The following is a 23,869-nucleotide window of genomic DNA, read 5'->3' as shown; positions in this document are numbered from 1 at the left end:
TATGGAGGGGCTAGCACCCCATTTCCAGGACAGGTCCCAGGCAAATTTTCATAGTCGAATTTACATCTCTCCCTTTCACCTCCTCTTCCAAAAGACACCTGCCGCGTCAACGCCCTCTCCTAAGGTACCTGGTGTCCTGGTAGTGTCAACAGCTTAGTAGACTGCACGTCCCTTGAGAGCACCGGCAAGCTGCCGTCCCTCCCCCACTGGAAAACAGCATGTATACGTTTGACATTTGGTATATCATGATAGACATCAAAGCATACCATTGTGGGAGTAATCTGAACTTGGTTGGATTTCTTCACACTTTCTGGTTCACTCTCGTTTTTGTTTGATTTATGCATGGGAACTACTGTAACATCTGCAGTGATGAATGCCTATAAATGTCTTTATCCGACTGTGTGTTTGGGACCATCCATGTGGCCCCCTTTTAGTCTTTTCCAAGTTGCACTTTGTGCACCAGCTTTGGGTCAAATATGACCTATTGTAAGTAACAGTTACCAGGAATTTGCTAATGGATCACGGTGCTCTTTCCTAAGGAACCTGGACAAAGCTACATGACCTTTGTCAATATCTCACTGTAGTCAAGAGTGTCATCTATTTACTTCTCGTTATCTATAACCCGTGCTTCTTCAAATACATCTGAGGACCAAGTATCTGAGAATGAGGTGGGCCACGTTCTAAACATGCAGATTCTCAGGGCTCTCGGTGACTAGTCTCAAAGTCAGGCTAATTTTGCGGGAGATGCTGAGGTGTTCCTATGTTACTCTTTCTAAAATCTCTTCTGCTTCCCATTTCTGATCATATTAACTCTTACAGGGAAGACTGGCTGGCTGTAGGCTATCTATGAAGCCCTAGTGGAACCATTAGCTCCAAAACAAACAAACAAAAATAGATATTGGAGCAAAGGAATATGACTTCCTGAAGGCACTCAGTGTAAAAGGAAACAGATGGTGACACTTTTCAATGCCTGCTCTTCAATATTTTCTCCTTCCCCCTCTTGAACCTTGCCCACCTCCAAGGGCACAGAGAATTTACTCCATGCTGATACTCTGGGGCTGAGCCCTGTGAATCTGATTTCCATGGTCTTTGCACGTGTCTTTGAGGCCTACAGTATATCTCCCCTAAGAGCTAAGAGAAGGACTGCGTTACAGAAAGGAGCAGAAGTCACACGAGTTTGAGATTGAAGTCTGAAGGTCTGTTGCATGTCCCCTGCCATGTATCCTACATCGGAATCAGAACTGCGCAGTTTAATGATGGCTACCTGCATCTAATTCCAACTTGCCATTATACATAATGGTTTACCAACTCTCTTTTCAATATTTATAATCCTAAGAGGGATTTACGCCTCTGCAGGACACTGGAAGGTCAGGCAGAATTGAAATGGTAGCTCTACCTCTGACCATTTCTGTTATGATAGTCAAGTTACATAGGGAACATACTTGTAGCTCTTGGGGCCTTAATTTCGTCAGTAGTATAAGGGCAGTGATAACAGTATGTAACTAAGCGGGTTATTTTAAAGGTAAATTAGATGTCACATTTAAAGGACACTTACGAATGCTTAATAAATGGTAGTAGTTGTACTTGTTTATCAGGATAAGAGAGGAAATCAGACACTGGAAGAAGAAACTGTCTCTGTGGTGATAGTCTTGATAGGTCCCTAGTAAGATACCGTCATCCAGCAAGCACCTCTGCAGTGGTTGGCTGTACTTCTCATCTTGTACATCTGATTGTTGTCTCTAACTTTAGGGATTTTTCCAGTTCAAGACAGAAGACACTTCAATACAGCGTAAGACCTTTTTTAGCAATGAACAGGTAAATAGACATACATATGCCTATTATTAAGCTGCCTGGCCTTCCTGCATTGGTGAGGGCAGACCCCCAGCCCCTCTTCCTCCCCCTCGCCCCAGGGGAGAGAGGAAATTGCCTGAGTAAAGGAGTAGAAGGCATTGAAAGCATCTCAGCAGGGGTAGAGGTGGGAAGACAGTACCCATCTACCTCCTCACCTTTCCTTATTTATTTTTATATCAGGTCGGTGCAAAAGTAATTGCAGTTTAACAGGTTAAAAATAAATGCAAAAACCACAATTACTTTTGCACCAACCTAATACAAGCTTTAAGTCAAGTTAAATACTTATATTTAACTCTCACTTGGGAACGTACGACTTGACCCAAGGGGCTTCCAGCGTGCCTTTAAATGGTATCTGGTTTCTGGTTCCTAAAATGTGGGTCACAGCAATATAAAGACACACAAGAAATATGGGTTGTGCTTTCGTTTGCTTGAAATTTTTACAGACAGACGATATCTTGTCACTAGGAAGTAAGACAAGACTCCAGTGTTTTCTCTAGAGGAGTGGAAATAGTGCTTTGAAAAAAACCTATTTTACCTTGGATTTTTTTTCCCCTAAAGAAAAATGTAGTATCTTATGTATGGCTTATTCCTGTCAGTTTCCACCTGAGAGGCCCTGTAGTCATATGTAGGGGAGACTGACTTGTGTTTTGTGCCATCATTCTAGGCCACTGACTCTGAAAACCCCCAAGTCCCTCCTTAATAAAGCTCTGAAGACTCTGTGGATTAGACTTTCCTAACCTCCACCCCCTTTCGCACCCCCACCGCCGGCCCCCTCCCTGCCCCAGTGGAGTTCCTTTAATGTTAGACCAGCCATGACAAGGAGCTGGGAAACCTGTGTCCTTACAAGTTTTCTGACTTCCTTTCCAGTGCCTTGCTAGCAACCAGAGAACTGAACCAAAGTGGTTCATACTTGTCTTACCTTAAAACTCCATTTGTCAAACAGCAATTGCACAAAAGAAAGGTCAGCACTTTATGTTCTGAGCACTTTAATCATTTCTTAATGTGGACAGAGTCTAAGAGGTTTTCAAATCAGTCCTCAAATGTAATGGAAAGGGGGTCAGTCCGGTCATTCATCCAGAAATGGAAACCCAGTGCCTGGTTGCCTCTTCTCCATCCTATTCCGTTCCCACGTACTGCTGTATCGTTGTGGAAACTCCACAAATATTCCTTCAGTCAATAGATCTTTATTGAGCACCTACTACATGTTAGACACTTGTTGAAGAATAGCTAGGTTTCTCCTTGTGATTTATTTTGAAAATTGTACAATCCTGTATTTTTATTGTTATTTTAATAACAAGAGTGGAACATACTCATTGAAAAAAAGTCAAACCATACAAAAGTGAAAGTTCCCCAATCTCATTTCCCAAGGATAACTACTGCTAATAATTTGTATAATTCCTCCCATCATATGCTACATTCTTTACTGCAATTTGCTTGTGATTTATTTGGATCTGTACTTATAAAAATCCTTAGGTACTTTTAATTTGCTTTCCATAAATATTGTGTTAATTTAAGACCCATTAATGACATATAAGCAATGAACTGTCTTTAACCGATTCCTCCATGAAAGTGGCGGGTTTTAGGGTCTTGATATCCTACCAAATCAATAATCAATCACTGCTCTTTGAAAAAATAAGTTTGGGATATGCAGTGAGCAGCCACAGAGGGCAAGTAGTAAGATGTGAGGTCATTGTTTTCCAAGGGAAGGGAGAGTGCTTAATCTAAATATACACCCCATTCCATGAAATCTGCTAACCTTGTTCCTGCCTCCGCCCTCAGTGCCTTCCTTCCCCCCCACCCCCCCACTTCTCTATTTAAAATTAACTATGGTGGGTGATTTGGGTATAAACAAATAACACTTACAACACAATGGTTGCCCTCAAAGACTTTTCAAACTGAGTTGGGGAGACAGACACAGATGGCTAAAAAACAAGCTAAAAATACAAGTCAGTATATAAAAAGCAGCAAATAAATATAAATAGTCCGCATCATTATAGTAGTTCAGAGGAAGGAAGGAAAACAGTGGACTAGAGTGTTGGAGCTTCAGGGCAGAGATGGTGTAGGATTTGTGGGTTTGTCTAGGTGGGGGCTGCGGTGGGTGGGGAGATAACTATGAAAGCCCAAGTAAGAACCAGCTGACAGAGGTAGAGCATTCCATGAGAATTGAAAATAGGGGCAAAGTTCCCCTTTTAAGTTGCTAGTTACAGTAGTCCTTGAGGTCATTAGAGATACTTGGCAGAGGTTTTTTGTTTTTGTCTGTTTGTGTTTGGCACGATAGGGTTGGTACAGGTAAGCCATTACAATTTTGAGAATTTGAAGAAAGCTTCCAGCCGTCTTCTCAGAAAACAACCTGCCTGTCCTCACATATGCACAAAACTTTGTTTATGATTTTAGGGAGCCCTTCCTTCTACCCCAGGGTAATCTTCAGAGTATATATCTAAACAAGAGTTGCAACCCAGGACAATCCTTCTAGAAAAAAAAATAAAATCTTAGCTAGGTAGACATACATCATGGTAAAAGTCTTTAGGCAATGTAACTCACAACTAATATTTGTATATTTATGAATCATCAAACTCCGAAACGGACTCAAAACAGGTGAGTAAACAACTTGATAGAGCCGTGCTGGCATTTCACGCTTTTCCTCCTTGTCTTCAGTTTATTCAGCCTAAATCAGTGGAGATGATTCTTTTTCAGGGGAAAGGGTCTGACCTGAGAGAAACCAAGCTCTTGAAAATTTGAATCAATGGGATTCTTAACGCACGTATAAGTGGAATCCACTCCAAGGTGCTGATTTTTGCTGCAGAAAAGATACTCTTGCTCCCCACCCCCTCCTTTCTTTTTGACAGTCAGTTAATAAAGACTCAACAATAAGCAGCTGCCAGTGATGTCATTTGGGACTTTGTCCACGGAGCTTGTATTTACAAGCTCGGAGCTACCACAGAGCCTCAGCGGAGGGAGCAAGTCTCCGCAAACTTGCTCCGAATTCTCTGCAGGATTTTGCTGCCGCTTTGGACGGTCAGGAAAACTGATGTGTCCTTTTAGCACGGCCTTTTAATGCTTCAAAAATAAACAGAGGATAAACTCGGGAGGAAAGTTTTAGCTGGAGAGAGTTGTTGCAGTTCCTGTATCTGTCTCCAGGACTGTGATATGTGTTGACTGAAGAGCTAACTGCAAGTAAGATTGTTGGGATTTTTTTTTTTTTAAACTCTTGTAATAGTTTTTCTTATTTATACAGCTTGCTTTCCTTTTAAAGTGAGATGATGTTTATGTATGTCTCCGGGCTCTCTCGCCTGCCACCACAAGTATGCATTTGTTCTTAGTAATTATAGTCCGCTGAAGTTGCTGTTGAGGTGTAGAGGAGTTCTTGTCTCGGAGAACAGGCACCGGACAGAGATGATAACAAGATGGTACTCAGTTCCTAATCATTTGCCTCTGCAGGGAGGCTGGGATTTTTTCCTTTTAACAAAAAGCAACCAGCCATACAAAAAAAAAAAAAAAGTATTTCAAGGATTTTAATAGAATACTATAAAGACTGATTTTTAATTAACTGTTGTGCTGGAGGGGGAAGCCCACTTTTTGTCTCTGATACTCTCTGTGGTTTATAGATTTCTAACATGTGCATGTTGTTTATAGTGTCCTGTTCCCTCTTGCCTGCACCCTCTCCCCAAACGTGGGCGTGCACGCGCGCACACACACACACACACAAGCTCATTCATTCTCGGGGGATTTGAAAGTATAGAAAAATATTTTGAAATTGAAACCATTTCTATCTGGATTTGTTTCCACTGAGTATCTGGAGAAATGTTCACTGTTCTAACTTGACTTCTGAGTTAGGAACCTGAATTAATGTACTACCGAAAAAGTCAAGCTTTGACATGCAGCTAGGTAGGAATTCAAGCTCCATATCCTCTCTCTTTCAACTTTCCTCCTGATATTCTTTGAGGAATAGTAAGAGTGGGCTCCGTGTGGGCCATCCTGTCTGTGGGCTTGCTCTTATCACGGCTGCACTGGGCCAGCTGGCCACCTGGAAATTCTGCTTAAGACCCCTGTGAATTTACCTTTCTGTTGTATGCTTCAGGCACCTGCAGTTCAGCCCCTTGCAGCCAGTAGCAAATCGTGGTCAATTCCTGCCATTTAGAACTGACAGCCCTGCTGCTCATATTGGCAAGAAGTACCTATTAGCCTGTTACCTCCTGCGTGCAAACCCCGTGACTCACTTATGGAGACCTGGCTTGCTCCCCTCTTCAGCTGTTCTGTCGCCAGCCCAGGAGAGCAGTGACAGCCCTCACTGACTTTCCCCTTTTCTCTGGTCTCAGACACTTGTAAGAAGCCAGTGACAGAAAAGGTCCAAAAATAATTCATCTGTTTTCCATGGACTAATGTGGTGGGCAACCTCCTGCGTGTTTGTCAGCTCCACATTTTTCCTTCAGAGCACACGCTGCTTGGATATGTTTTATGTATTAAAGCTCAGCACTTTTGGGGAATTTTTATTTAAAATCAGGGATTTGCTGCTAAAGCAGTTTTCAAAACTATTAGTCAAAGCTTATCCTTTTTACAGGAGGAAACCTGAGGGACAGGAGGGAAAGTAATTTTTCCAAAGTCACCCGGCAAGACCGTGGCAGAGAGCAACTGGAAACTACTTCGCTGCGCTTATGCCGGCATGCATTCCCCATTTCAGTTCTTACAGACATAAAAGCAGTAGGACCCACACGTGGTTAATAGGACTTCTTGTAGAAACAGGGTTGTGTGAAGGTGTATAGATGAAGGTGGTCTGGCAAAGAGAGAACATTTCTGTTTTGTCTTCGGCCCTGAGTATGTTTAGTAACATCTCTTCTTCATCATTTTCACAAGAGAACCAAAAAGAACTTTGTGATTGTTGTACAGCTGACGGCTGAAAGGCCAGAAAGTTGATTCCACAATGGAAATAGTGCAGAAGGCATTTAGTATTAGGTGCAGGTTCAGCAACCCAAGGTGGTTCCCAGATCTGGCATTCTGTGCTTCTGCTTTACTTTTATGTCTCAAACTGCTTTTTAGTGACCTCACCTTGCTTTTCTTCTTCCTTTATGGGACTCCTCTTGTTGGTAGAAACTTCTCTTCACTTTCTCATTGATTCTTCCTCCCCCTTCATTCTCCCCCTGCAGCCAGGACCCCACATTCTAACATTCAGCTGGATTCCACTCACACCCTCCATTCCTTTGCTCTCTGCAATTTTCCTTACCCCAGCACCCATCTCTATGGGATGACTCTGGACTCTTCAGGGCGAAGTGATGATTTCTTCTTGGGATCCTCATGGCATCTTGTGCTGACTTTTGCTGTGGGGTCTGGAGCTCTTTGCCTCATACTTAAACACCTCTTTCCATTGAAAATGAAGGCTCCATTTTCATACCTTCCTATATCCATGGCGCCTAGTACAGAGTAGTTGTTCAATGTATAATACCGAATAAACGAATGAGTCGATTGCTAATCTTAAATATCCCTTTGCCTACATCAAACACCCAGGCCTCTGCATTTGGCTGACAAAAATATCACCTAAGTGTGCTGAGTGGCTTTTAATTCTCCTTCACTGTGGTAGATGGCCCTCAATGCCAGACAAACAAAGCTATGCCTGATGTGATGCCCGCCAACCTACCGGCTCATCTCTCTCCACTCCCGCACACGTACTTATATATCTGTTGCAGAGGTTCTTGTCCTGTGAGCTCACTCGACTCTCCCATGGAGGGTTGAGGGGCAGCATGGCATAGTGACCAAGGAGATGGTCTGTAACCAGTGGCATGGGCTCAAGTCTCGCCTCCACCCACTTACTGGCTTCACGATCTTGGTTAATTCACTTAACTTCTCTGATTCAATTTTTCACCTTTAAAATGTGGATAATAAGAGTGCTGATCTTCTGGAGATCCAGGGGAGGATTAAGTAAATTATTAGAACAGAAACACTTCACACACTACCAGGGACATATTAGTACTAAGGACTATTAGCCTTTGTCATTACTGTTTGCCTTGCAAATGCCGTGTCCCAACGCAGACTTAATGAATCAGCATCTACAACGTGGGATTCAGACCCAGGCATAGTTCAAAACTTCCTCGGATGATTTGGATGGGAATTACTAGCTAAGCTACTAGAGCTACTCTCTGTAACCCATACTCCTGCCTGTGGCACCTCGTATCCTTCAGGCCCTTGCCAAATTTCTAATCTCATACACAGCTCACCGCTTGGCACAAAGGGAGTTACCAATAAATGATGAAAACATATGTATGTATGAATGCATGACTGGCCCCATAAGAGAAAATTTAAACTGTGTTCTTCCCCATAATCACTAGTGAGTGATCACTGCCTTATCAGGCACACTTCTAAGTTCTTTGCATGTGCTATCTCATTCTGATCATTATACTCGTTTCCCAGGCAAAGGTCCTAAGGTTCAGAAAGGTGAAGTCATGGGCAAAGATCGATCACATGGGTGGTAAGAGGGAGAGGCAGGATTTGACCTCTGAGCCCACACCCTTGACCTTTCATGGTACTGCTGTCTGGATGGTAAGGCTGTTTTCTCTCATGAGCATTGGCCATGATGGAACTTTGATTTTTCTTGTCATCCCCTGAATGATTGTACTGGTAGAGCAGCAAATCAGATGAACACTTATAGGTGCCAATTGATTGAACTGGTGATTCACATTTTCTCGTCTTTCAAAATTGGTTAAAGCCTATTTGTTTTTTCTTTTAATCTCAGACATGAATACTCTTACAGGTTGGCCTAAGTTTATGGCTGAATATTAAGATTATTGGCATTTTTGGTATGGGTGTTGGTAGGCTGAGTTCAGCATGGTCAGGAGTGTAATCCAAGGGGAGATAGATTAAAAAAAAAAGGGAATAATGCTTGGCTGTTTGGTTGGTCCCTAGAAAAGTTTACTAAGAAAGGTGATAGTATTTTGTGATAGTGGTTTTAAATAGCCAGAATGGTTGAGGCTGAGCACTGGCAAGTGATAGAACCAGTTAACTACAAGGCACCTTATAGCCTTCCTTTTCTCCACTTCTCTAATGCTACAAAGTGTAATGCCTTTGAAATTTTGAATTCCCCATTGCACTTTCTTTATAGATGAAATAATTAATCTTTCAGATACACAGAACATTACCCCCAACATTTACTGTGCCCCAAAACATACTTGTCTAACGAAGTGTGTCATGTCGGTTTGGAAGCCTCGATTACACAAGGTGCTTCCCAGTAGTTACATAAATTAATCTGGTATTTTCAGAGCCAGAAACTAGATCTTTCCTCTTAGAAATAGACTATCCAGATTGGTGATTCCTTTGAGTAGAATTTGGATGCACTATAGAAACCCAGTGGACTGAATTCAAGAGGAAAGTCCCAAACCCGTTTTGGAATATAAGCTCAAACGATAAGATGGCAGATAAATATTATGGTGATGAAGGAAGAACGGTTAGTTCAGAAATGTGGGAAGAAGAGTGACTGTCAAGATGCGTGTCTGACAAGCTGCTCCATTAAGGGTGCTTGCTTCATTTGGCAAATTGAATCTGGAAACAGAATGCTGATCTAAGTCAGTCCAAAAGATACGTCCCAAATGGTTTCCATTGTCAGCGCTAACCTGTTTCTAGAAACTTTTTATAAATCAAGTAATACATGTTCATCATTTAAAAAGCCAAGCAGTACTATAATGTTTATGTAAATATATAACTATATATGTCATATATAAATACATGTATATATCATTTAGTATATATACTGAATGATAGTACTAAAATGTTTATACCATGTTTCCCTGAAAATAAAACCAGGTCTTATATTAATTTTTTCTCCAAAAGATGCATTAGGGCTTATGTTCAGGGGATGTCATCCGGAAAAATCATGCTAGGGCTTATTTTCCAGTTAGGTCTTATGTTCGGGGGAACACAGTATATGTGCATATATAAACACTGCATATATATATCGTGCTATCCCCTGAGCCACCATTCTGCATTCCCCAGTCCTACTCCTCAGAGGCTTTTTTGTTCCTCTAGCTGCTTTTTCTGTGGTATTTCTAAATAATGTTTATATATCTATTTACAATGTCAATTTATTTAATTTTCTATTATGGTAGATTACAACATATGTTTCTTACACCTTCCGCACCTTCCCTGTTCGCCAATGAATTACATCACAATTAATGATTAAATGTACACTTAGTGTTTATTTTTATCATGATTACAAATAATGCTTACAGTTGGGTCGAATTGTTAATTGTGATTGTATTTGCCTCTTGTTAAAATATTTTTCCTGAAGTTAATAATTGCCTCATTTTAAAATTTTACTTGGTTTTCTAGAAATCTATAGTTAAAATTTCCCAGTTGTTAAAACAGCCCTTTGACAAATGTGTCAAAGATAACCTATTTAAAATATTCTTCTTATATAATTAAATTCTAAAGTCAACATATGCTGGGTTTTTTTTTTGTCAATTATCAACTGGGAGAAGTAAATTATTAGTTGTGTAATACCAGAAGCAATTTAAAAGGCCTGCCTTTAACATTTTTTTATTCTAATTATAGTCAATTGCTTATATGTGGGTAAAGAGAAAGAAGTGATATGGCTTACTGTAGTTGGTAAATAACATTCATACTTTGGTTTTGTGGTTCAGTGAATAAATACTCAACATATTTTCATGTATGAAATATCATTCATTTCTGGATACCTTTGACATCATCAGAGAAAAGCAAATGATACTTCATATAATGTTATTTATGTGGAGGTGAATAACAACATCTCAAAACGACATCTATTTCCTTCCTTGCTCCATTTCTTCTCACTCATTTTTTCAGCCCAGATTTGTATAGTCAGGAATGTAAGATACTTTATTACTGGGAGTAGTTAAAATAGTTTACTTAAAATAATTTGAAAGAGACTGTGTTTTTGGAGATTGCCAGTAGAGGGCCTTGTTAAACTGAATAAACTATCCCATACAGACCAATTGCAACAGTTACCTTGTTAAAGAAGCCATTGTTTTTAGGATACCTGATTAATAGCAGTAATGCTACTGAAGTTATGTTTTAAAGGTGTGTTGTATATTTTTTTCTAGCTGGATAAATTAGAAGTCTAAGATTTCATTTTCATTGTCTTCTTAGGGGGAAATTGGAGAATTCAGATATATCATTAATAGCCCATCAACCAGACCAGGACTTTGGATACCAAATCATAATATCTATATATGACATTTCTTTTGGAGTTAGAGCACTGTTGCAGCCTTTTGGGAGACTGGTTTTGGCTGTTGAGTATGGAAGGAAAAAAAAATGATGGTTTTCCTCCTCTAGGTACAGTTTGTACTTGCTTCCTGCATTTGAGTGAGCTACCCTTTCAACCAAAACGGGTTTTCTGTTCCCTGCACCTGGGTCAGAACCTTCTCACTCTACAGGATCCCTTGATTCAGACCCATCACCTTCATTGTCTGGTGAAGAAAACAGTCGTGGGGAACTGAGCTGACTTTTCTAAGATGTGGCTGAGTGCGTGCAACCACATCTATTCGCTTCCTACTCACTGGCCTGTTTTCAGCTCTTCCCACTCACCAAAATCTCTCCTTAGGAAGGCTTCCCTCCCTGTCCCCCCATCCTCACTGGGACAACTTCCGCTCAGCCCAAGTGGCCCTTCCTCAGGAAACCTTCCTCTGCTTGTCATGGACTCTGGTAGCTCCAGGTACTTCTTGTATGGCACTTCTCACTAGGGTAATGACATATATGGTTGTCTATTGGATTGAGAACATCTCCCCATCTAGGCTTTAAGTTCCATGAAAGCAGGGGCTGTGTCTATCTTGATTAATATTGTAGCCTTAGCACCTAGAATAGCGGCTGGCACTCAACATAGACTTGGTAAATGGATGGCTATAAGCAAGTTTTTTGACGTGAGTACTTTCTCCTCTCCATTTTTGCACGTACAGAAACATTCCTTTTCGTCACTCAACTGATGACATTTGCATCTCATGGCATTCAAAATGCTTGTGGACTCGAGACAGGAAGGCTTGCTTTTTTACCTAATTTCAAGGAGTGAGTGAGTGCTTGTTCATTTCCAGTTGTGTCATACGCATCAGTATTCATGGCATTTGTCAAATGAGGGCTCTATAGGTATGAGAATAAATAAAGAAGAGAATGGACAAGGTTTCTTTTCTTTTTCTCTTTGATGTGGACAAGGGAGTGAGAGGCAGAAGATATTGTGATCCGAGTAATGTGCGCCCTTTTATGTTTGCCAGGTTGGGCTGGAGATTTTCTGCATAGAGCATTTCCTGAGAGGCTGTGTCGTCTACTAGAGAGACCAGAATCCTTGGAGTCAGTTAATGCAGATAGAGTAACAGAAAAAAACAAATAGCCACAGCCTATGCCCATGTGGCATTTACCTCGGGATATATCTGGGTTTCAATCTCTATTCTGATCTCCATTGATTTGGGGCAGTTTATTTGAGCTTGGTTTCCTTGTTCATAAAATGTAGTAATACCAATAATGATTTCACCTAATATTTGTAAAGTGCTTACAGTGTGTCTGGCCCTATTATACTTTCTATTAATACTATCTCATTTATCCTCAAAATAGCCCTCTGAGATAAGACATTTCTATTAATCCCATTTTGTAGATGAGAAAACCAAGGTACCAAGAGGTTGATGTGTTCCAGATCACATAGTAAGACTTCGAACCAGATGTGTGTGGTATATTTGCTCTTTGTAGCATCTTTGTGAGTGTAACCGAGGTAAAGTGCCTGATGTGCAGCACAGCAGTAGATTCCCAATACAACCATTATCATCACTGTTGACTCCTTGTCATTGAGGACGTAATGGGCCCTTGTAAGTAGGTGATTGCTGATGGGAAAAGAGAGGGCTGATGACAACAGTGTGTTCTGGTCATAGGGATTTCTTTAATCCCCATGCCAAATGTCAAGAGCCCCATTTACACAGCATTTCAGCACAGTCCAGTATTTGCAGCCCAAAACAATGACCCAGGGAACGGCCATCACCCCAACCTCTTCCTGGGCTGTGAATGCATTGATTATGTTCTCACCGTATGTGCATAGTTTTCATTGCTCAACACATTGTATCTGTTTATGTGATGCCCCTGGCTTTATCATCTCTGCATTTTATTTGCCAAAACTGCCAAACCCTGTGGTCTTCAGTATGTATAGAACTGTTTATTTGAAGTACAATAGAACCAGCTTATGGAGTAGGAGGAGTATAAGGAGTGTACAGATACTTTCGGTGAGGTCTTAACATAGTACCCTTTTTCTGAATCCTTGGACCACCGTCTCCAGCTCCTCCTGCTCCCTTCCTATTCCCCATCTCTCTCTTTCTCTCTTACCCACCCTTATTTTTCTTTCCTTATATCGCTCGAGCTTCTCTTTCTCCACCTCTACCTCTATTTTCTCACCCATTTTGCTCTTCGTTATCTTCATTTACCTCTCCTTCCACTGCTCCTCCCCAGAAGGGACTGGAGGGGAGAAAGGATGATGATCAGTGTTTCTCAGTGGACAGGGGGATAGAGAAGGGAATTATTTCAGTTTTTCAACCTCTCCAAATACCCTAGGGCCTCATTATAATACTGATCCCATTAAACAAAGAACACATCTAAATTACAAGCCAAAGTGAGAGAAAAACCAAAGGAGCAAGCAGCATGGTGTAGTGGAGTGTAATTTGGACAGAGAATTGAACAACACTGCGTGTAAAATCCTGCCACAAGTCAACTGTAGGACATGATATCAAGTGGCCCCACCTGCAAAGTGAAGGAGGAAATAATAATTCCAGGGCCACTTCTGGCCCTGTGATCCTGTTATGCCTTAACATTCAATGCCTGCAATCTGACTTACAACACAAAGCCCTGAAGAACGAAGCCCCACCCCCCAAGACAGTGGGCACAGGTCTGGGCTGCGTGCGTGGGGACTTTTGCAGTGTTTGTCATCTCCAGGAGTCCTGTTTTCCCAAAGTGCCAAAGTGATTCGTCACTGCTCAATGCTGTATATCCTCATGACAGATGTTAAAGGATCACCCTTGAAAGGGTATTTCTCCAAAGCATTTAATTATAACCTCCACAGAAGATTAACAGATGTTATAATTGTCTTTACTCTTTGATTAAATAGTTTCTGCATGACTAGCTTTCTTAGATTTTCCTTCTGTGTTTTTGTATGATCTTTATAAAGAACTGACATGTGTCTTCAATTTTCTAGAGATAGTTCCTCAATGGACTTGGTAAGAATCTTTGCAGACTGATAATTTCATTCTGTCTCTTTCATACCTATATCTCTATATCTATCTCAATGTAAATACACACACACACACACACATATATTATAGAAATTTGTATGTATATACATACAAATATTTATATATGTGTACACACACACAAACATACACCTGGAGTGGAGAGGGTTATGTTTGTATAGACAAAGCCATTGGTTAGAAAGGTGACCTGGTGACAGGAATAGGAATGTGGTCAAGAAGCTGGCCTCTCTTTTTACTGTTTGTTCATTGAAGTGACTGATGCCCATAAATATTCTCTGGGAAAAACTGTGCAAAATGGGAAAGGAAAATTCAGCAAACTTTGCTCAGCAACAAGCATGCCAGATGCCAAGTGTGCAAATGAGTGTGCAAGCAGAGAGACAAACAGCATCATGATGTGAATGTCTACAGATTTCTCTGATATTGCTTGTTCTGGAAAGATAAGTTATCAGGCAGAAGCCTTCGCAATATCAAAACTATTTTCATTACATTATTTAGAACCCAGAATTCTTTCTTTTCATTATAGATGTGCTTTGTGTTCCATTATTCATGTAGCTCACCTTTTATTTAGCCCATCAGTAAGGATGATGCTGATAACTTCATATGAATTAGAATGCTTCTTTCTCATTGTCTTGTTGTCCAAATTAGTGTGCTTTTTCCTTGAGAAGAGAAAGTTATAAGGGTTCAGACATTAGGTCAATTTATGAATAATGAAGACAAGAGGAACAGAAATAAGAAATACTGAATCGGATCTTTTAGAGGGGCCTACTTAATAAGAGTCACCACCTCTCCTTATGGAAACATCTGAAAAGGGTTCATAAATCAGGGCAACGGTCAGTCCTTAGATCAACTTGAGGGAAGAGAGCAAAATAAAATTTGGCTTTACCAGATAAATTGGTGTTAAATATTTAATTTTCTTAAAAACGAAAGCAAATACTTGGGTTGATTTATCATATTGGCCCCAGATAAATGCAGTCTCCTTTATCTGCACTTGCTAAGTAAGAGGAGGGGAGACGAGTAATTCTGAGCTTGCAATGGACACTGAACACAGACAGAATACACCTGTCTTTAAGAGGCTCACAACGTATTAAAGGAAAGAACTCACATGGACATTTAAGACACCACAAACCAATCAATATGATTAAGTTCCAAACGAATGGCAAGAGCTTTGCCAAATTAAAAGGTTTTATGAGTCGATGACTAGGATCTTGAACATTCTAGAACCCATATCTATGAGAAATGGCTGAAGAAATTGTATTTATTCAGGAGGAACAAGATGATTTGTAAACTTTTTTGAAATATATATACACACACACACACACACACACACATATAACTAAGTGCACATAGTATACAGCTTGATAAATTTCTACAAACTGAATATACCCTATTATCAACTCTCAAACCAAGAAATGTCACCAGCACCTTAACCCTCCTCAAGTCCCTTTCAGTTCCACCCCTAAGGTAATAAGTGTGCTAATGTCTAGTAGTGAAGATTAGTTTTGCCTGGGTTTGTACTTTATATAAGTGGAATCACACAATCTGTATAACTTTCTGTCATTCCAGGTGTACTTATGTGATTCATTCACACTGCTGTGTTTAGTTGTCGAGTTTTCATGATCATTGTACAGTATTTCATTGTGTGACTATATTATAGCGTATTCTTTCTACTGTTGATGAGCATTTGGATAGTTTCCAGTTTCGGACCATTACTGGAAATATTCTAGTGCATGTCTCTTGGTGAAGAAGAGTTTTTTTGTTGAGGGTGAGCGTGTGTGTGTGCATGTGTGTGTGTGTGTGTGTGTGTGTGTGTGTGTGTAAGTGACTGCTGCATCATAGGGTATCTAGGAGATATTGCCAAACAGTTTTCCAAAGTGGTTGTACCAATTTATATTCCCACTAATACATGAAGGTAAATGTGATGGTTTAACCTACTCAAGAGAACACTACTTAACTTCCACTACTACTTAACGATGAAAGTTAAAGGGAAGCGGTATGGCCTAACATGAAGCAGAACTTTTGGTCATTTGGAAATACACAGAAAGAAGCTGTGCAACAGTTCCCATCCCTAGAAGTGCTCAGACAGTGATGGGTGGGTCTTCGTTGAGAAGGATGGTGAGCTGGAGGGTTTCAAGGCCTCTTCCATCTATAGGCCTTCTAAATCAAAATTAACTAGCTCTGTAGAAACTGAAAGATGAAAGAGGTTGAAAGAGGTCATTGCTGTGGACCAGATGGCCAGATTGTAAGAGACAAGACATGAGTAAACAGGACAGATTACAGAGATGATGATGACTCTGTGAGTGAGGACAGAGTCTATTCAAGGAAGGGAGACAGCTACACGAGCCTGAGCAGGAAGTGGCGGAATTGAGTGGGGTCATAAAAAGAGGTAATATATTAGTAAATGGAAGAAAGAAGAGTAGTTTGCATGCAACCACAGCAAACTACTTCATTTTAGAGTGGAAATGGAACACAAGTGGACACAGTTCAATCTACTAAATGCTTTGAACCAACTATGAGAACGATACAGCCAAGGAGAGACATTTGACCAGCTCTGTCAGAGATCACGTGATGCCTTTAGGGTGCCCCAGGGGAAAGCTGTTCCCCAGAGAGGTGGCCAGGTAACACTCGCAGGCACAACACGAACAAGGCAACACTTCTGCAAGACTCATTGGAGGCTATGTGGTACTTGAACGTCTGCTCTTGTCTCTTTCACATATTTGATCCCTCTGATTTCTAACTTAAGTTGATGTTTGCACTTCAATATTTTTTACTTCCTTTTGAATAATTCATGGTGCCTCTTCATGGTTAATCTCTGTTATGGGTGCCCCAATCACCATGGTACCTATTCATGATCAAGTGCCCCATCGAACTGTGTTCCCATCATTGCTGATTCCCATGGTATGGGGGTGGGGGTAGGGGTAAACATCCCTACTTGACAAAGAGTTATTTAGGATCCAGTTTCACCTAACTCTATCTTATTTCTTCCACTTTATATTGATGCGACATCATTTCATGATTCCTATATAAAGACCTGAGAAGTACCTGGTATAAGTCAGTACTAGCAACTGATTAATGAGTCCTGAGTACTCTGATTATATCTATACCTTTTTACTTCATCTGCCAGGAAGCTCAGAACCAAATTTACATGTTTAATTGCAAATCCTCTGTTGGCTCATGTATTCTGTTTATTTACAGCTTTTCATTTTCTCATCTTTGTACTTTGTGGTAGATAGAATTCTGTGATGGACCCCAAGATCCCACTTCCTTGTTGTATATGTACCTTGTGTATAATTCCCTCCCTCCTGAGTGTGAGCAGGGCCTGAAAATATAATGACTGTCACTCCTGTGATTATGTTATATTATATGGTGAAGGGGGGATTTTTGCAAATGTAATTAAGGTCCCGAATCAGATGACTTTTGAGTTAATAAAAAAGGAGGATTTCTTGTGTGGCTCTGACCTAATCAGGAAAGTCCCTTAAATATTGTGGAGAGGTCAGAGAATTGAAACTCAGAGATTCTCTTCCTGACCTTTAAAAATCAAGTCACTATGAGTTCTATAGATGCAAGGAAATTAATTTTGCCAACGAGAGCTCAGAAGAAAACTCCAAGCCTGGGATCAGACCTCAGGCTTGCTGACACCTTGATTTCAGCCTTATGTAACCTGAACAGATGTTTCAGCTAAACTGTTCTCAGCTTCCTGACCCATGGCAGCTGTGAGATAATAAATGTGAATTATGTCAAGCCACTCAATTTGTGGTAATTTTTTATATAGCAGTAGATAAGAAATACACACATTTCCACTCATCTCTATTTCAGTTTTATCCTTTATTTATTGTATATCTAGCCTCTTTAATTCCTTTGTGATTTAATTAAAAGCAAATGGATGAAGGAATAAATTAAATAGTGTCATACGGTCCCTCACATACGCTCCAGAATGACTAGGGTGGTGCAGTCCCCTTCCTGATATTAGGCTGTCTCCTACCTCTGTGATTTGGCTCACGCCCTCACCTATACTTGGAATGTCCTCTGTCATCATCTCCACCTATTGAAACACCAACCAAACTTAGAAGCCCAGCCTGAGTTTCACATCTCCCATAATTCTTGCAATCTGGAGGTTTTTAAAATATTTTTTTCCATTTCTAAATCCCTATAGCAGTGGTTCCCAGGATGAGGACGGATATCATAACGCCTTCAGGGACGTTTTTTAAAAATCAGATTCTCCACATTCTCTCCTTCTCTGCCTGCCTCACAAATTGTGGTTCATTACTGAATTTTTACAAACCTTCCCAGGTGATAGCACTGGGCAGCTAGGTTTGGCAACAGTTGCTCTCTCTTTCTGACACAAATCAGCTCTGTACACAGTTTCCTGTGTAATTTCCTTACTGCCTGTGCCTATGGCTCTCAAAACATTAAGGCTAATGTATAGATCACCTGTAGCCTGGAGAGTATATTGTACGTTTATTTATTTAATCTTAAACCTGTTTTTATTTTCCTACTTGTATCTTCCCTTTGGCCTTGCTCTCTCAATTATTTATTTTGTCATTTTGTTTTTGTGTATGGTTTTGTAAGCAATCACAAATCCTTGGGGGCGAATGAGGTTGGAAATAAAAAAACAACAACAGAAAAAACAGTGTACTTTTCCCTACTACTTTATTGTACTCAAATCTCGTTTCCCTGGCAACAGCAAAACTTTTCTAAACCATGGACTCTAACTTATGCTTTCTTCATGCCCTCATCATAGCTTTTACAATTTAAGCATATAGGAACAGTGTTCAGAAAACTAAAGACTAATGGTTGGACTGATAAGAAAAGGTTTTGGCTTGGTACAGTGTTCCTTCCGCTCCTTTTCCCTTTTCCTTTTCTCCTTCCCCTACCCTCTTTTCCTATCTTTTGAAGCATTGAACAAAGAATTGCTCTTTTTTTCTAGACTGAAGTATTCCAGGTCAGCACAATGCATAGATAAGGTTTTAGAATTAATAGGAGGGCTCTTTGTGTCTTTCAGAGTGTTTCATCTGCCTGAAATGGCTTTTGACTGAGGTGTAATTTTTTTCTTTTTTTTTTTTTTTAGCTTACTTGTTCTATGAATTGGCACATTCTAGACGCAAGGCGAGAGGGGTCCCTTCAATCATCAGGCACTGCCCTTTTCCCATCCAAAGCCCCATTCAGGACGACAGCCATGCCCTTATGCCAAAGTACACATCTGTGATATCACTTGAAATGTTATAGTGCAAGCTGCACTTGGTAAATGGAACATAATTGAGTGGGGCAGCAGGTTTATCATACAGAGCTGGAGAATCGTCTAGGGACGTTCTACAGAAGCAGTCATTGTGGAAAATCTGATAAACTGTACTCCTCTAAATACTCCTTTTATGCCTGTTCTACTGCTTTGAAAATATATAATCTCTTGGGCAATGATGAGTCCCCTGACTCACTCTCTCTACTTGTCCTTTCTGCAAATCACTTTTTACTTAGATTCTTCTCAATGGGGTATGTTTTTGCCATTGGCTTTCTTTTGAATGTATTTGATTGTATCTGAAGATTCAGGTGGGCATGGTAAGATGTGCTCTGTGTGTGTGTGTGTGTGTGTGTGTGTGTGCATATACAGGGTGTGTACATACTCGTATGCGTATGAGTGCATACATTTGAGTTTCAGATTTTCTGTTTCTGCCATTTCAAGTAGACAAATACAGAATATTATTTTGTGCATCCTCAGATTTACAAATCCAACTAGTCAAACTTAGAAAGCACTATATCAAACCAAAACAATTCCAGAGAATTTTAACAAATGTTATTAATATTCTTTTCTACAGAAATCAAAAGTGTTTTCTGCTTGATTGAGAGGTTTTTGTGCCATTTTATCCAATATCATTGGGTTTATGCTTAAGCCATTATAAACAATTTTTTTTAAATAGACATTTGAACCACTGAAATCTGCCCATAACCCTTCCCTCCCCATAATTCTATCCTGTCTTCTTATAAGGCTACCAAATGCTCACATATGACTTCAAAATGTTTCCTCTTTGTTTCTTAGGTGTCGTAGGTGTATACAGAATGAGTGCTAAGGGGAGCATTGCACAGTGTAGATTCTCAGAGCCAGCATCCATCCTGCAGAGGTGTCAGTGTGGTAGCCACTGAAGGCATTGGGCTTGGAAGCTGCTTGTGAGACAGCATAGCCCACAGGCAGCCGTGCAGCCCATCCAATGCTACACCATGAGGCTGATCAATTGAAACAAGATTGTATATTTTTAGAGTTTATATATGCCTTACAATTTCCAGCACTGCCTTCACTCTGCTGAGCATGGGCAGAAGGAAGTGGAGAACTGATGTGTTGGTCAACTTCCATGATAAAACAGCTCTGGATGCAGAGCCCTGCCCAGGAACCACCTTGCAAATTTGGCAACCCAACTGAGCTATCTCTGCATCTTCTGCCACACTGATTTCCATCAGGAACAGGCAGAATTTTGCCAAGAATAGCTTAAGGAAAAAGTTTGATATTCTGTAACAGATGATAAAGGAAATTGGATGAAGAAAAAGGTAATTTTAGCCTCAAATTCTTCACACCAGCTGCCTTTGATATTTGGTTCCATGCCTCTCTATTTCCTTTGGGTGGGCTTCTTTCTGAGACCCGATTAGGACTTTGCATGAGCCTTTGTTGTCTAGGGATCCGTGTATCATTCATCGGACTTGCCAAACTATTGAGAAATTATCCTTAAGGTGAGGTTGTGATTAGCAGAGCACCAAAGAATGGGGGTGCAGAGTTCTGGGTGGGTGACATTGAGTGACTTGAAAGTGAATTATTGTATAGGCAAGAGACACTTTAAGTGAGACATGAATTGGATTATAAAGGCTGATCAATACATTTCTGGGAACTTGGGGGCATCATTTTCTGCCTTTCTGAACTGAAAATATAGGCAGTCATTGGAACACAGCAGGAAGAGAATGATTTGGAATGGAATAATAGAACTTCGGATGCATTCAAAAGTGGAGGGGACCGTTAGCTATTTATCCTTAAAAGCAGTTCATCTCCGTGTGTGTGCAAAGAGGTATGCACCAGAATGTGTACGTTGTGGCACTGTTTGTAATAGTGATAAGTATTTGCGTCTACACGTCCATCGATAGGGGAACAATTGAAGAAATGATTCTCTGTTCATACCATGGCGCCCATGTAGCCATCAAAAGAATGAAGAAGAGCTATTTGTACTCTCACATGAAAGGACTTCTTTGATATATTAAGTGACAAAAGTCAAGTTGTCAAAAAATATATAGAATAGGATACTATTTATATTTCAAAAACTTTATATATTTATGTATTAATATATATGAGGTTTTACTCATATGTATGTAAATGACCAGACAAAGTTCTAGAAATATAACAAATTATTAATAGTATTTTCTTGGTTGGAAGGATGTAATTGGAAGTATGTGAAGTGGAAATTTTTGCTCTTTTCCATATAGGTTTCTATATAATTTTAACTTTTTGGTTTGAGAATATATTCATGCATTACTTTTGAAAAAGATCTACATATGTGTGTATGTGCATATATATATATATATATATATATATATATATATATATATAAATGAGAAGATATTCTTAAGGAATATTTCATGAGATTATGAGAAAGGGATTTATTTTTTCCAGATAAGTAATTTGAGGTACCAAAGGCAATATAAAAGAGGAGCAGAATCTCAGTTTTCCTCTGTATGAGTTAGTTTCCAGACACGGTAATGTTTAATTTAAGATACAAATCAAAGCTGTTAAGATACAAATCACCAGCAATTTCTAAGTAAGTGTGGAGCAGCATAAGTTACTTGCTAAGAAATCCATTGCTCGTGAGCTTAATTTCATTTCGAATAAGCATAGCTTGTTCCAAACATTCAATACCGGGATTGGGTATAACTGGTAGATCTGTAAGTGAACTGTGGTTTCTGTACTTGACGGTAAACAAGCTAGTGGGAAGGACAAACATGTAAACACCTATCGTTATTCATGAGTCCTCACTACAGTAGAAAGCTGAAGGAAGTACTTGGGAAGAGAACAGGTCATGGGCATGTAAAGGAAAAGGAAACGAATACTGCTTATTTTCAGGGAAATAAAAAATATGTTTTCATGAAAGACCAACAGAGGCAGATGTGAGGTCTGGGATATGGATACAGGGAAATGAAGATGGGAGAGGGATGATGGCCCAAGAGCTCAGTGACGGCCAAAAGATGAGAGGTTTCAGTGCTGATACAAAGTTCATTTCTGGTAGTTAGCAGTGATAATGTGCTGAAATACTCTTATTGGATGTGAAACTTCCAGGGACCTACAAAAAAGGCAATTGTGTATGACTACTGTTAATATTTAATGTTTCTTGAACACTTAACTATGTACTTGGTACTCTGCTAAGTACTTCATATGAGTTATTTGACCCTTATAGCAACCCAATAAGGTAAATAGTATTGTGATCCTACCTATGCTTTAGTAATGTTGTGATTTACATTTTGTAAATAAGAGAAGTTGAGACTGAAAGAAGCTAACTTACTTAAGCAATATTATAATGCCAGACACAAAGAGCTCCAAAACCCCTCCTTTTAACCATGATTCTGATACTGCCCCCAGAAGTAGGTGATCTTGAGGTTTTACTCTAAAAGATGTATTTAGAAGTTAGAGTTTTCAGAGATTAAGTACTTTCAGGAGACGACAAGAACCTAAGATACGGCTAGCCACATGGACTATAAAAATGATAATGGGATGAAAATCACAGGGTACAAGATGCCCAGGCAATCAGTTTGAAGGTGAGTTCCACCCCTGGTCATGACAAGTGAACAGGGAGGAAAGGAGAACTGTGAACCAGAAGCTGGATCTCCCAGCCATAATGGCATGTTCTGAAGCTTGTTACCTGTAGACCATAGTAAATGGGTGGCAAAACTGGGTGGTGTGGGATGAAAGGAAACTGGTGGAGGACACAAAGTTAAGCAACCACAATGAAAATTTAGAAACCACTTACATGTGTAATAATAAAGAATGGCTGAGACACATTATGGTACATCCAATTAATGAGATAGTGTGCAGTCCTCAAAAATGCTAATGTGGAAGAATACTTAATGGCCTTAAATGATTCTTACGTAGCTGTAGATGGAGAATTATGTAGCGTGTTTTCCTATTTTTCTAAGTATGTTGTTGTAGACATTTGTCATGGCTGTGGCTGCTTGTCATCTTATGAACAAGTTTTCTATATTTGGGGACATTCCTACATCATGACCACCTCCCCTCCAACACTGAAGCCAGAACTCAGATTCTAGCCTCCCGTGCAGTTGGGATGCAGGCATATGACTGACTTGAGCTCCACCAACCTGATGTACTGGGTAAAGAATTCATTCCTGAAGTGAGTAAAGCGTGCAAACAATTCCTGTGCCAAGCTTTCCATTTTATTGCATGGGTGATGGCAGGGATATTGAGCTTCTCTTAGGGGGTGGTGGGGAGAAGAAGGGTTTTGGAGGCTGTAGCAGCAGCAGCACCTTCTCCATAACCCCAATTCAGCAAGTGGTTTTAGGAGATCGTTTCTGGCAGCTTAGCCCCGAGTCTAGTTTCCAGCCCTCCTCACTGTTTTGTGCGCCACCCACTACTTTTTAAACATAATCTCCTTTCCTTCTGAATCAGTCAGCATAAGTTACAACACAGTGTTGACACTAGTCCTTTGTTACCACTATTTTTCTTGTTTTCTACAAATATTCATTGAGCAGAAAATTATCTACTGCCTACTACGTGCTGAGTGCTAAGCCAAGTACTAAAGATAAAGAAAGTTACT

At 40.1% G+C, this 23,869-nt stretch overlaps 1 protein-coding gene across 2 annotated transcripts in view; it reads left to right on the top strand.

Annotated features, from left to right (window-relative positions):
- Positions 1-4,745: 4,745 nt before the first annotated feature.
- Positions 4,746-23,869, top strand: part of NCKAP5 (NCK associated protein 5) — an 834,652-nt gene continuing 815,528 nt past the window's right edge. Inside the window, exon 1 of one of the 2 annotated variants that reach the window (XM_081050689.1) lies at positions 4,746-5,025. The gene's annotated coding sequence lies outside the window, so the exon portion shown is untranslated. The remainder of the gene's footprint in view (positions 5,026-23,869) is intronic. The other variant, XM_081050688.1, reaches the window with a different exon arrangement.

This window comes from Rhinolophus hipposideros (genome assembly GCF_964194185.1).
Source record: "Rhinolophus hipposideros genome assembly, chromosome: 6".
Lineage (NCBI taxonomy): Eukaryota > Metazoa > Chordata > Mammalia > Chiroptera > Rhinolophidae > Rhinolophus > Rhinolophus hipposideros.
Note: the sequence above shows the minus strand (reverse complement) of the source record. Positions and strands in the feature narration are given on the sequence as shown.